Genomic DNA, 13,197 nt, shown 5'->3' on the forward strand with positions numbered 1-13,197 from the left:
CTCTCTCTCTCTCTCTCTCTCTCTCTCTCTCTCTCTCTCTCTCTCTCCTTCTCTCCCTCCCTCCCTCTATCTCTCTCCCTTTCTCTCTCTCTCTTCCCTCTCCCTCTATCCCTCCTCCCCCCTCTGCTTTCACTTAGTGGCTCTTTCTTACTTCTAGGATCAAATACAAACTCCTCTGCCTAGCTTTTAAGGTTTGCCCACATCACCTCTCCAAACCTACATGTCCCTCACCTCCTCACTGGCCTAATTGCTGTTCCTCACACATTATCTCCTGCCTCCCCTCCTTTGCATTGGCTACCCACTGTATGTGAAATGCCCTCCCTCCTGACTCTTGGGGAGGGGGGCCCTTGGTTACCTTAAACACTTAGTTCAAGGACCCCATTCAGCACAAGCACTTTCTTGCTCCCCAGCTGCTAGTGCCTTCTCATCCAAATCACCTTGAGTTTGCTTTACATGTCTCTTGTGTGGACTAGAGTCAGCAATCTGAAGTCAAGGACCAGAAACAGAAGAAACATCAACAGAGAGGGTAAACATGGGAAAGAAAAACTGCAGGAATTATCAGAAGAGAAGAGACCACCGTGGTGATTGTTGGGAGCCAACTTAATTGGAGGAAAGTTCTGCAATTCACAACAGATGATTGGATAAAAAGTGACTGCTGTCTATAGTACTGGCAAGGAAAAGGCAAAACTTGGTTACTTCCCCTGTATGGCCATATCCAGCTGGAAAGGTGGAACCCCAAGAGATCCCAGTGAATAGACCTATATATCTATTAGAAATGTACTATAGATTCATCTTATGAGAAGAGTGAAGATCAAGGCAGAAATTCTGAAGAGGACAGCATTGTCAACAAACCCACATCTGCAACCACAAAAGGGAATATGAATTGGTCTAAAGCCCATAAAGCCTTCTTAGAAGAGCTTTTAAGAAGGATTTTATAAATCAAATGAGAGAGGTAGAAGAGTCATTAAAAAATACAATTGGTCACCTGGAAAAAAAGTACGCTGGAGAAAACAAATTCCTAAAAAATACAATTGGCCAAATGGGGAAGGAGGTACAAAATCTAATAGAAGAAAACAATTTGTTAAAAATTAGAATCAGGCAAATGGAAGTTAATGAATATGAGAAAGCCAGAATCAGTCAAACAGAAACAAAAAAGTGAAAAAATAGATGAAAACATAAAATACTTCATTGGTAAAACAACTGACCTAGAAAATCAATCCAGGAGAGACAATTTTAAAAATATTGGTCTACCTAAATTATGATGAAAAAAGGATCCTGGACAGTAACTTTCAGGAAATCATAGAGGAAAACTGTCCTGAGGTCCTAGAACCAGAAGATAAAATAGCCTTAGAAAGAATCCATTTATCACCTCCTGAAAGAGATCCAAATTGAAAACACCAAGCAATATAGTAGCCAGATTCCAAAATTAACAGATTAAAGAGAAAATACCACAAGTAACCAGAAAAAAAACAAGTTAAATATCATGGAGCCACAGTCAGGATTACATAGGACCTTGCAACTTCTACATTAAAAGACCGTAGGGCATGGAACATGATATTGTGTAAGGCAAAGGAGCTTAGATTGCAGCCAAGAATCAACTACCCAGTGAAAATGAGCATGATCTTTCAGGAGAAGAGATGGATATTCAACAAAATAGGAGACTTCCAAACCTTCCTGATAAAAGGACCAGGGTTCAACAGAAAATTTGATCTTCAAGTATAAGACTCAAGAGAGACATAAAAAGGTAAATGAGACAGAAAGATACAATATATTGTTAATAGGGGCAAACTGTTTACATCCCTGCTATAAGGGAAGATGACACTTGCAACCCTTGAGATCTATGTTGTTATTACACCATGTTAAAGGAGTATACATAAAAGGGGTGGATATAAGTTGACTTTGATGTAATGATAAAAAAAATCTAAGTAGGTTAAATGGATCCGAGTAAGTGGATTAATCTGATCTAAGAAAATGCACTGAGAGAAAAATAGAGGAGGAGGCAGACAAGGGTAAATTACATTACAGAAAAAGACACAAAAACCTATTACAGCAGAGGGAAAGAAGGGAGGGAGACGAGCACTGTTTGAACCTTACTTTCATCAGATTTGGCTCAAGAAGGTAATAACATAATTAGTTAGGTATAGAAATCTAACTTGCCCTATAGGCAGTGGGAGGGAAAGGGGAAAGAAAAGGGAGAGGGCATAGAAGAGAGGGAAGAAGCAGTAAGGGTAAAGGTGAAGAAAAGGGAAAAGGCTAATAGAAGGGAGGTGGGACCAAAAGAGACGCTGGTCAAAAGCAAAACACTAGTGAGGAGGGAAAAGGAGAAAGGAGAAAGAAAAGCATAAACAGGGGAGAAAAGGGATGAAGAGAAAGACACAGATAGTAATCATAACTGTGAATGTGAATGGGATGAGCTCTTCCATAAAATGGAAGCAGATAGCAGAATGATTAAAAAACATAATCATACAATATGTTGTTTACAGGAAACACATTTGAAAAAGGGACACACACAGGGTAAAGGTAAAAGGCTGGAGCAGAATCTATAGCTGAAGTAAAAAAAAAAGCAGGGGTAGCAATTCTGATCTCAGACAAAGCAAAATCAAAAATAGATCTTATCAAAAGAGATAAAGAAGGAAACTACATCCTGCTAAAAGGCAAAATAGACAATGAAGTAATATCATTACTAAACATATATGCACCAAATGGTATAGCATCCAAATTCTCAGAGGAGAAGTTCAGGGAGTTACAGGAAGAAATAGACAGCAAAACTATTTAGTGGGGGACCTCAAACTCCACCTCTCTGAACTAGATAAATCTAACCACAAAATAAACAAGAAAGAAGTTAAGGAGGTGAATAGAACATTAGAAAAGATAGGCATGATAGACCTCTGGAGAAAACTGAATGGAGATAGAAAGGAATATACTTTTTTCTCAGTGGTACATGGCACATACACAAAAATTGACCATGTACTAGGGCATAAAAAAGATCATGATGCAATAAAAATTATATGTAATAAAGGACCATGGAAAGATAGACTAAAATAATTGGAAACTAAATAATCTAATCCTAAAAAATGAGATGGTCAAACAACAAATCATAGAAACAATCAATAACTTCATTCAAGAGAATGACAATAATGAGACAACATACCAAAACTTATGGGATGCAGCAAAAGCAGTTCTTAGGGCAAGTTTTATTTCTCTAAATGCTTACAAAAATAAAATAGAAAAAGAGGAGATTAATGAATTGGGCATACAACTAAAAAAACTAGAAAAAGAACAAATTAAAAATCCTCAATTAAACACCAGATTAGAAATATTGAAAACCAAAGGAAAAATAATAACATTGAAGTTAAGAAAACTATTGAACTAATAAATAAAACTAAGAGCTGGTTTTATGAAAAAAACAATAAAATAGATAAACCTTTGGTTAATTTAATTAAAAAAAAGAAAGAAGAAAACCAAATTACTAGTATCAAGAATGAAAAAGGTGAATCCACCGCCAAGGAAGAGAAAATTAAAACAATAATCAGGAAGTATTTTGCCCAACTGTATGTCAACAAATTTGACAATCTTAGTGAAATGGACACATATTTACAAAAATATAAATTGCCCAGATTAGCAGAAGAGGAAGTAAAATACTTAAATAACCCCATCTCAGAAAAGAAATTGAACAAGCCATTGGATGAACTCCCTAGGAAAAAATCTCCAGGGCCAAATGGATTTACATGTGAATTCTATCAAACATTTAAAGAACAATTAATTCCAATAGTATATAGACTATTTGGGAAAATAGGTGAAGAAGGAGTCTTACTAAATTCTTTTTATGATAAAAATATGGTGCTGATACCTAAACCAGGAAGAGCCAAAACAGAGAAAGAAAATTATAGACCAATTTCTCTAATGAATATAGATGCAAACATTTTAAATAAAATATTAGCAAATAGGTTACAGCAACTTATCACAAGAATAATACACTATGACCAGGTAGGATTTATACCAGGAATACAGGGCTGGTTCAATATTAGGAAAACTATCAGTGTAATTGAGCATATAAACAGCAAAACTAACAGAAACCAAATGATCATTTCAATAGATGCAGAAAAAGCTTTTGACAAAATACAACACCAATTCCTATTAAAAACACTAAAGAGCATAGGTATAAATGGAGTCTTCCTTAAAATAATAAACAGCATATACCTAAAACCTTCAGCAAGCATCATATGTAATGTGGACTAGAAGCATTTCCAATAAGATCAGGGGTGAATCAAGGATGTCCATTATCACCACTGTTGTTCAATATCATACTGGAAACATTAGCTTTAGCAATAAGAGAAGAAAAAGACATTAAAGGTATTAGAATAAGCAAAGAAGAAACAAAGCTATCACTCTTTGCAGATGGCATGATGATATACTCAGAGAATCCTGGAGAATCAAGTAAAAAACTGCTTGAAATAATAAACAACTTTAGCAAAGTTGCAGGCTATAAAATAAACCCACATAAATCATCAGCATTTCTATATATTACCAACAAAGCCCAACAGCAAGAGATAGAAAGAGAAATTCCATTTAAATTTACTATAGACATTATAAAATATTTAGAAGTCTACCTCCTGAAACAAACCCAGAAACTATATGAACACAATTACAAAACACTTTTTACACAAATAAAAACAGAACTAAATAACTGGAAAAACATCTGTTGCTCATGGGTAGGCCAAGCTAATATAATAAAAATGACAATTCTACCTAAGCTAATTTACTTATTCAGTGCCATACCAATCAAACTACCAAAAATTATTTTATAGAGTTAGAAAAAATAATAACAAGATTCATTTGGAAAAACAAAAGATCCAGACTATCAAGAGAACTAATGAAAAGAAATTCAGGGGAAGGTGGCCTAGCCATTCCAGATCTTAAATTGTATTATAAAGCAGCAATCATCAAAACTGCTTGGTACTGGCTAAGAAATAGAGTGGTGATCAGTGAAATAGTATGCAAGACACAATAGCAATCTATTATTTGATAAACCCAAAGACCCCAGCTTCTGGGATAAGAACCCACTCTTTGAAAAAAACTGCTGGGAAAACTGGAAAAGAGTATGGCAGAAATTAGGCATTGATCAATATCTCACACCATATACCAAAATAAATTCAAAATGGGTTCATGATTTAGATATAAAGGCTGGTACTATAAACGAACTGGGAGAGCAAGGAATAGTTTACCTCTGAGATCTATGGAGAACAGAAGAATTCATGACCAAACAGAGAACATTATGAAAAGCAAAATGGATAACTTTGATTACATTAAATTGAAAAGTTTTTTGCACAAATAAAGCCAGTGCAACTAAGATTAGAAGGAAGGTAGAAAATTGGGAAAGAATTTTTGCAATCAGTCTCTCTGATAAGGGCCTCATTTCTAAAATACATAGAGAACTGAGTCAAATTTATAAGAATACAAGCCATTCCCTAATAGATAAATGGTCAAAGGATATGAACAGACAGTTCTCAGATGAAGAAATTAGAGTCATCTATAGTCATATGAAAAAAATGCTCTGAATCACTATTGATTAGAGAAATGCAAATCAAAACAACTCAGAGGTACCACATCACACCTGTCAGATTGACCAACATGACAAAACAATAAAATGATAAATGTTGGAGAAGACGTGGGAAAATTGGAATACTAATGCATTGTTGGTGGAGTTGCGAAATGATCCAATCATTTTGGAGAGCAATTTGGAACTATACCCAAAGGGCTATCAAAATGTGCATACCCATTGACCCAGCAATAGCACTTCTAGGGCTATATCCCAAAGAGATCATACAAATGGGAAAAGGACCCACATGTACAAAAGTATTCATAGCAGCTCTTTTTGTGGTGGCAAAAATTGGAAATTGAGAGGATGCCCATCAATTGGGGAATGGCTGAGCAAGTTGTGGTATATGAATGTAATAGAGTACTATTGTGCTATAAGAAATGATGAACAGGCTGACTTCAGAAAAACTTGGGAAGACGTCTCCAAAAGCCTCATGGTGGAAAATGCTATCCACATCCAAAGAAAGAACTATGGAATTTGAAAGTCGATTGAAGCATACTATTTGCTATTTTCTTCTTTTCTGTTGAATTTTGTTTCTTCTCTGTGGTGGTTCCTCCTATTGGTTCTAATTCTTACAACATCACTAATGTGAAAATATGTTTAGTAGGAATGCATATGTATAGTCTATATCAGATCATGTACCGTCTTGGGGAGGGTGGTGGGGAGGAAGGAGGAGAAAAATTTTAAATTCAAAAGCACATGGAAGTGATTGTTGACAAATCAAAATAAATTAATAATAAAAAAGGATTATTGTCAGTGAATTGATAGATGGTTATCAAATGAAAGACCTTCTTACAATGTACATTGGAGATACAGTGGTAGGGCTTGTAGTGGATAAAGAATTGGCCTTGGAGTCAGGAAAACTTGAGCTCAAATATTATGGCCTCAAACACTTACTAGTTATATGACCCTGGGCAAGTCACTTGACCTCTGTCTGCCTCAGTTTTCTCATCTATAAAATGTGAATAATAATAGCAACTACATTCCAGGGTTATTGTGAGGATCAATTGAGATAACAATTAAGTGTTTAGCATAGTGCCTGGCACATGGTAAGCTCTCTATAAATCTTAGCTATATTATTATTATTATTATTATTATTATTGGTGGTGTTGTTACCATTTAGTTCAAACAGTGGAAGAGGAATCAGACTTGTTGTATTTGGCCCCAGAGAATAGACCTAGAAGAAAGGAAATAGGAGTGGCAAAGAAGCAGCTTTACATATGATGTCATAAAAGCTTCCTAACAATTAGAATTATCCCAAAGTAGAATGGATTGTCTTAAGAAGCTATAAGTTCCCCTTTGCGAGAAGACTTTAATAAGAAACTGAGTGACCATTGGTAGGGTTGGTTATAGCGGAGATTCCCATTTAGATACAGCTAGAACTAGATGGTTTCCCATCTAAGCTTTGAAATGTGATTTTTGTCTACTCCCATTACTTGAGTTCTACATATCACTTGGTGTGTCTCCCTTTGTGAATCATTAGCTCCTAGGTCCTGTTTTCTACTTTGGAACTTGCCACTGCTCAGGAGGGAGTTCTCTGCATAGCCTGGATACTCAGTGAATGCTATTGACTGCTTAGCTCAGTCTGACTCATAATCCTGCAGGCTCTGTTCTCTATATTTAATTAATGCACAGCACATCTGCCTGCCAATGAAGAAGTTATTGTGAGCAGCTTAGTAACTGCCAATACTGGCTAGTACTAATGGGACAGATTTGTCTTTCCTCTCTTTGTCCCATGTAGTTTGTCCAAGCACAAAGTTGCTATAGAAATCTCTCAAAGTCTTAAATGAAACAGAGGGAAAATCTGACCAGCTATAATTGCATCTTGGTAAAATTCTAAGTGTTTCATAGGATCAACATGTATGATGCAATCTTGACACTATCAAATTATCTACCTCTGAATAAAGGTTTTACAGATGCTGGTGGGAGTGGTAGGGCTATTTATCTTTCAATAGTAAGCAATAAAGAATAATCACTGTTACAGATAACATTTAAGACCAAATATATGAGGAACATAAGTAATAATAATAATATCTAATATTTATATAGTGTTTATTTTGAGCTAAGCTCTGTAATGGTCATCTCATTTGATTTTTACAACAACCCTTAGAGGTCAATGCCATTATCCTCATTTTACAGATGAGGAAACTGAGACAAACAAAGGTTGGATGACTTGTCCATGTGTCTGTAAGTGTTTGAAGCCAAATTTGAACTCAGATCTTCCTGTTTTCGGATCCAGCACCTAAATGTATTGTCACTTGTAAGGCTTTTGATTTTAAATATGAGTTTTTTCTTGAGCACATTGGATACTGTCGTGATTAAAACAATCAGAACTATGTTGAGAGTTTGTAGAGGATGAGGGGATATCCTTCTCAACCCCACTGCCCTAGTGGATTGCATGTACAAAAGGAAGGCAAAGTCCTAGAGAGTCAATATGGTATAGCAGATAGTATGTTGGATGTGGAATCAGGAAGACCTGGGTTCAAATCTTGCCTGTGACACTTACTAGCTGCATGACCCTGGGCAAGTGACTTAACTCCTATAATCTTTAGCTTCCTCCCCTGTAAAATCAGGGTGTGAGACTCATGGTTTCATCCAGCTCTAAATCTCTGATTTTCTAGTACTCCCTTTCTGAGTTTGGCCTCCTGTGGAAGCAAAGAGAGGAAAGGAGCTGATGGGAAGGATATACTGTTACTTAAACTACTAAAATGGTTTTGTGATCCTACCTATGTGGGTAATCAGTCCTTAAGCAGTTATTAAGTGCCTGTTCTATGCTTCCCCCCAACAGTACAGAAGAGTAAGAGAATAAGAAAAACTGTCGCCTAAAGAGATGCCATTCTCCTAAAAAAATAAAATAAACAAACAAACAAAAAACTGGAAACTGAATCACCTCTGGTATAGGTCAGTCAGTAAATAGCTTTATGTCAATATCTGGCCATGACATTGCACAGCTCCAGAAATTTCAGTGGCTCCATATTACCTTTAGGAATATACACATATATGTATACACACAAACACAGTCCATTTGGCATTTAAAACACTTCATGATCTTTCTCTATACCCTTTCTAGGATGATTACACATTACCCTCTTTCATATGCCCAACATTGTAGCCAAAATGACCCACTTCATGTTCTCCTTAACATGACATTTTGTCCTTTTCTTCTGTTCATTTGCACAAAAGCTATGGTCAGTTAGTCAAATAGCACTTATTAGTTGACTACAATGCATTAGGTATTGTGCTATGTCTTAATGCACTCTGTTATCTCCTCCCCTTCTACCCTTCAAGGGTCATTTCAAATATGAATACTTCATGAATACTTTTCTCATTCCCCCAATTGCTAGTGATCCCAAAATTAGTTTATATTTGTGTATGTGTCTTGGATTTACTTCTCTGCGCACATATTATATCCCCTAAATAGGATGTATGTTCCTTGAGGGCTGTCTAATATCAATAATATTTAACACATAGAAGGAACTTAGTAATAACTGATTGGTTGTATTTGTAAGTTTTATGAATGAATTTACATGATTAGTTGAGAGACAATGTGACAGTGCACAAAGAGACAGTCTTGGAGCCAAGAAAATCTCCATTCAAGTCCTGCTTCTGACATATACTGACTGTGTTACCCTGGACAAATAACTTAACCTTGCAATATTCTAGGTCACTGCCTAAGACTATCAGTTAAAGAGAACTCTCATGCATTGGTAAGAGGGAGAATTAATCCAGAAGGGAGAAAAAGAAGTCAAGACAGGCGAGAGTCTAGTAGACAGAAAGGTCTGGAATACAGCAAGTAGGTTATGGAGGTAAAGAGTGGTCATGACAGTTTAATGTTAAAGAGATGAGAGAAACAGAACACAGTGGATAAAGAAATGGCAGATTGAAAGCAGTGTTAGGTAGAAGAATCTGATCTCAGCTACTGAAGAATGTTCCTTTAATGAAAATGTGACCCAGAATGGATTAGTATTTTTAGAATGATGGCTAACCAAGGAGAATGCTACTGACAATTGTTGAATAAAGGTTACTGTTCAATATTTAATTTTAGAATCTCTTTTCCCCACTTTGAAGCCAGAATGTTTAAAGGAGTCAAATTTTAATGAGAGCTACTATTCCTGTGGAGTGGAGAATCAGGTGTTCTGTGTATCTATAGCTATGTCAATACCTATATGCATTTGCCAGCTCACTGTTAGATTTTCAGAATTCAATCCCACTATGGGGTTTGGGATTTTGGTGCTCTTTGGAAAGAAGTTGATCACTCTTAGCACAGTTTTTCCAAAGATGTGTTAGCCCAACTGCTTAGGGACAGAATGGCCCCACTGTGGAAAGCAGCTGGTCACAGTGTTAGGAGGCTACTTGCTTAACTGACCCAGACAATTTGTAATCATTGACTGACAGTTGCTTACTTCTAGTTCTTTGGAATGAGGGCATAGTAATATGCCTCTACTCCTCAGTTTCTGTCAGAATAGGTGTTAGAAAAGGGAAGGGCACCAGGATGTGCAGCACAATGCAATGGAAAAAATTCTACATTCTAGTTCAGCCAACTATATGACCTTGGGCAAATCACTTAACTTTGCGGCTTCAGTTTCTTCATTTGTAAAATAAGGAGGCTGTGCTAGAGCACTGGTGTCAAATTCAAATAGAAACAGGGGCAACTCATTTATATATAAGAATAGCTAATGTTTGCATCTTGAATTAATATTAAAATGTAAGGTTTTATATATATATATATATATTTATTGCACTTTAAATTAATTTTTAAAGTATCTTACAATGGCATTTTAATAAACTTCTGGAGCACTGTGGAGTTATGGGATATGAGTTGCCCACTGGTCATGTGTTGACACCTCTGGCATATATAACCTGGAAGGTCCCTTCCGAGAACCAGCCTAAGATCCCATCAGTCAGTGACCAAATTATTTCTTAATATGTGTTATTTTCCTAACAAAATAGAAAATGCATATTTAAAAATTACCCAACAATGGAATTATATCATGGTATATATTAAGAACTATATATATATAGATATAGATATAGATATAGATATGTATAATCATACACATATATACATATATATGTGTCTGTGTGTATGTATATATGTGTGTGTATATATGTGTGTATATATATGCATATACATACATACTTTACACACTTTCTTCTACTCCTATAATTTGCTTTTTTTTTTTGGCTAGGCAATGGGGTTAAGGGACTTGTCCAGGGTCACACAGCTGGTGAGTGTTATGTGTCTGAGGCTGGATTTGCACTCAGGTGCTCTTGACTCTAGGGCTGATGCTCTATCCACTGCACCACCAAGCTGCCCCTCTAATTTGCTTTTTAAAAGCTATGTTGGAAGGGATGTAAAAGGTCATCTAATACAACCATACTAAACAAAGCAAAATAGAGCAGGATGAGGAGTAATAGTCGTCAGCAACAGTGCAGATTTCAGGGGTTTTGTGCATGTATTATTTTGGAAGGAGGGAGCAGTGCATAATGCAAAGAAGATTTAAGACAATTATGTATTATTTAATTCTTTGCTTTGTCATGCAAGAAGTTCATTTTTATCTGTAGAGCTGAAAGTATAAGAGCTTCCTTTAGCTTCTTTTAGTATAGCATAGACTTCTAGAATGGAAGAATTGGAGGGACTTTTGAGATTGTCTATTTGCTTAACTCCTTGAGGATAGGGTCTGTTCCCTTGTTTTGTGCCTTGCACATGTTGTTTAGTTGATTAGTTGTGTCCAACTCTTCATGACCCTATTTGGGGTTTTCCTGGAACAGATCCTAGAGTGGTTTTGCCATTTCCTTCTCCAGTTCATTTTACAGATGATGAAATTAAGGCAAACAAGATTAAGTGACTTGCTCAAGGTCACACAGCTAGTAAGTATCTGAGGTCAGATTTTAACTCTGGTCGTCCTGACTCCAGGCGCTGACCTCTATCCACTATGCCACCAATGAATATTTGTTGAACTGAATGCTATTGAGCCAAGTGAAAAATGGATTTACTTTACAGCTGAGGAAGCTGAGGCCCAGGGAGATGAATTGTTTTAGCCAACACCATGCAGAAGAGCCAACACGACTACTACAACAAGAACAACTACAACTATTACTACTTCTGCTGCTGCTGCTACTACTATTACTATTACTACTACTATCGCTGCTGCTGCTATTGCTACAAACAACAATGATGACATCAATAATGACAATAACATATGTACAACCACAAAAAAGATAACAGCTGACATTTATAGCTTATATAAAGCATTCTTGAACCCAGGCAACCTGGTCACTTGCCTTTCTCACAGCATCCAACTACTTCCAGAAGTGAAGGGTATATTAGTAACAGATTAGCAGCTTTTAACATTAGATCCCAGCTAGTAATCCCAACATTTGAATTCATCTATTTGATAGTGAGTTTGTTCTATCATTTTCAACTGAGGGAATTCTTCAAGACAGTGTTAAATACTATAGCTGTATCACATTTCCATAGGATATTTCAAAATAAAAGTCTGTATGAGATCTCCTCAGAACTCCTAACTCCCTTAGACTACCAAGTTTTGATTAAAGACTGGCATCACTTTGATGGGATTTTGTTCTCTATCATTCTAACACCCTTCTGGGTTATCAGATAGCTAGTTATCTGTCACTTATAGCACATGTACATACTTTGTTCCATTTCAAAAAAGTTCTGTAAATATTAACACAGAAGGATGATGGCATTTTGACAAGACAGTCAACTATGTCATATAATTACTCAGTTTTCATTTTGTTATTAATGTAAAGGGATTAAGACACCAAGTCTCTTATTCTCTACTGATGCATCACTACAGGATTGGCCTGTTCTTTTAGCTTATGAAAATGAATAGATTTAGCTTATCCTGAATTTTAACCCTTTCTTCTGACATCCATAATGTAATAGCAATTCAAAGGCTTGTTGATGAAAGTAAAAGAAAATACTATTTATAATCAATAAATTGCTCTAGTTCACAAGAATGCCCAGATAATGAAGACAAATCTTGTTTTTGAAGAATGGCTTGTTAATTGACTGTTAGGTAGTTTCCTTTGACCTTGAGTAAGTGACTTAAGTTTTTGGTAGTAGCAGCTTCTGTTACTATCAACAGCTGCTTCCCCATGGTCCATCCCTCCCTACTCCTGCTCCCAATATAATTTTATAACACTGTCTGTTGGTAGAAGCAGCAGCATCACACATGCTGGGTAAAAAGGCCAGCTTTGAAGTAAGGAAGACCTAGGTTCAAATCCTACATCTGACACATACTAGCTGTGTAACTGTGTGACAAAGTTGCTCCAGTCAACTAAGTTACAGTAATGATTGCTGAGTTACAAGGATAAAGGGAGTTTCCTTTCAAGAATTTCCCTTCATCTTGAGGCATATAAGTGGTGCCGTAGATAGAGCATTGGACCTGGAGTTGAAAAAATAATGAGTTCAAACTCAACCTCAGACATTTAGTAGCTGTGTGACCCTGGGTAAGTCACTTAACCTCTGTTTGTCTCAATTTCCTCAACTGTAAAATAAGGATAATAATAGAAATAACTTTGCTGAGTTACTGCAAGGAATAAGAATTTTTGTAATTCTTGGCAATGATAGG

The sequence above is a fragment of the Vombatus ursinus genome, unplaced genomic scaffold (genome assembly GCF_900497805.2).
Source record: "Vombatus ursinus unplaced genomic scaffold, bare-nosed wombat genome assembly UNPS02007408.1, whole genome shotgun sequence".
In the NCBI taxonomy this organism is placed as follows: domain Eukaryota; kingdom Metazoa; phylum Chordata; class Mammalia; order Diprotodontia; family Vombatidae; genus Vombatus; species Vombatus ursinus.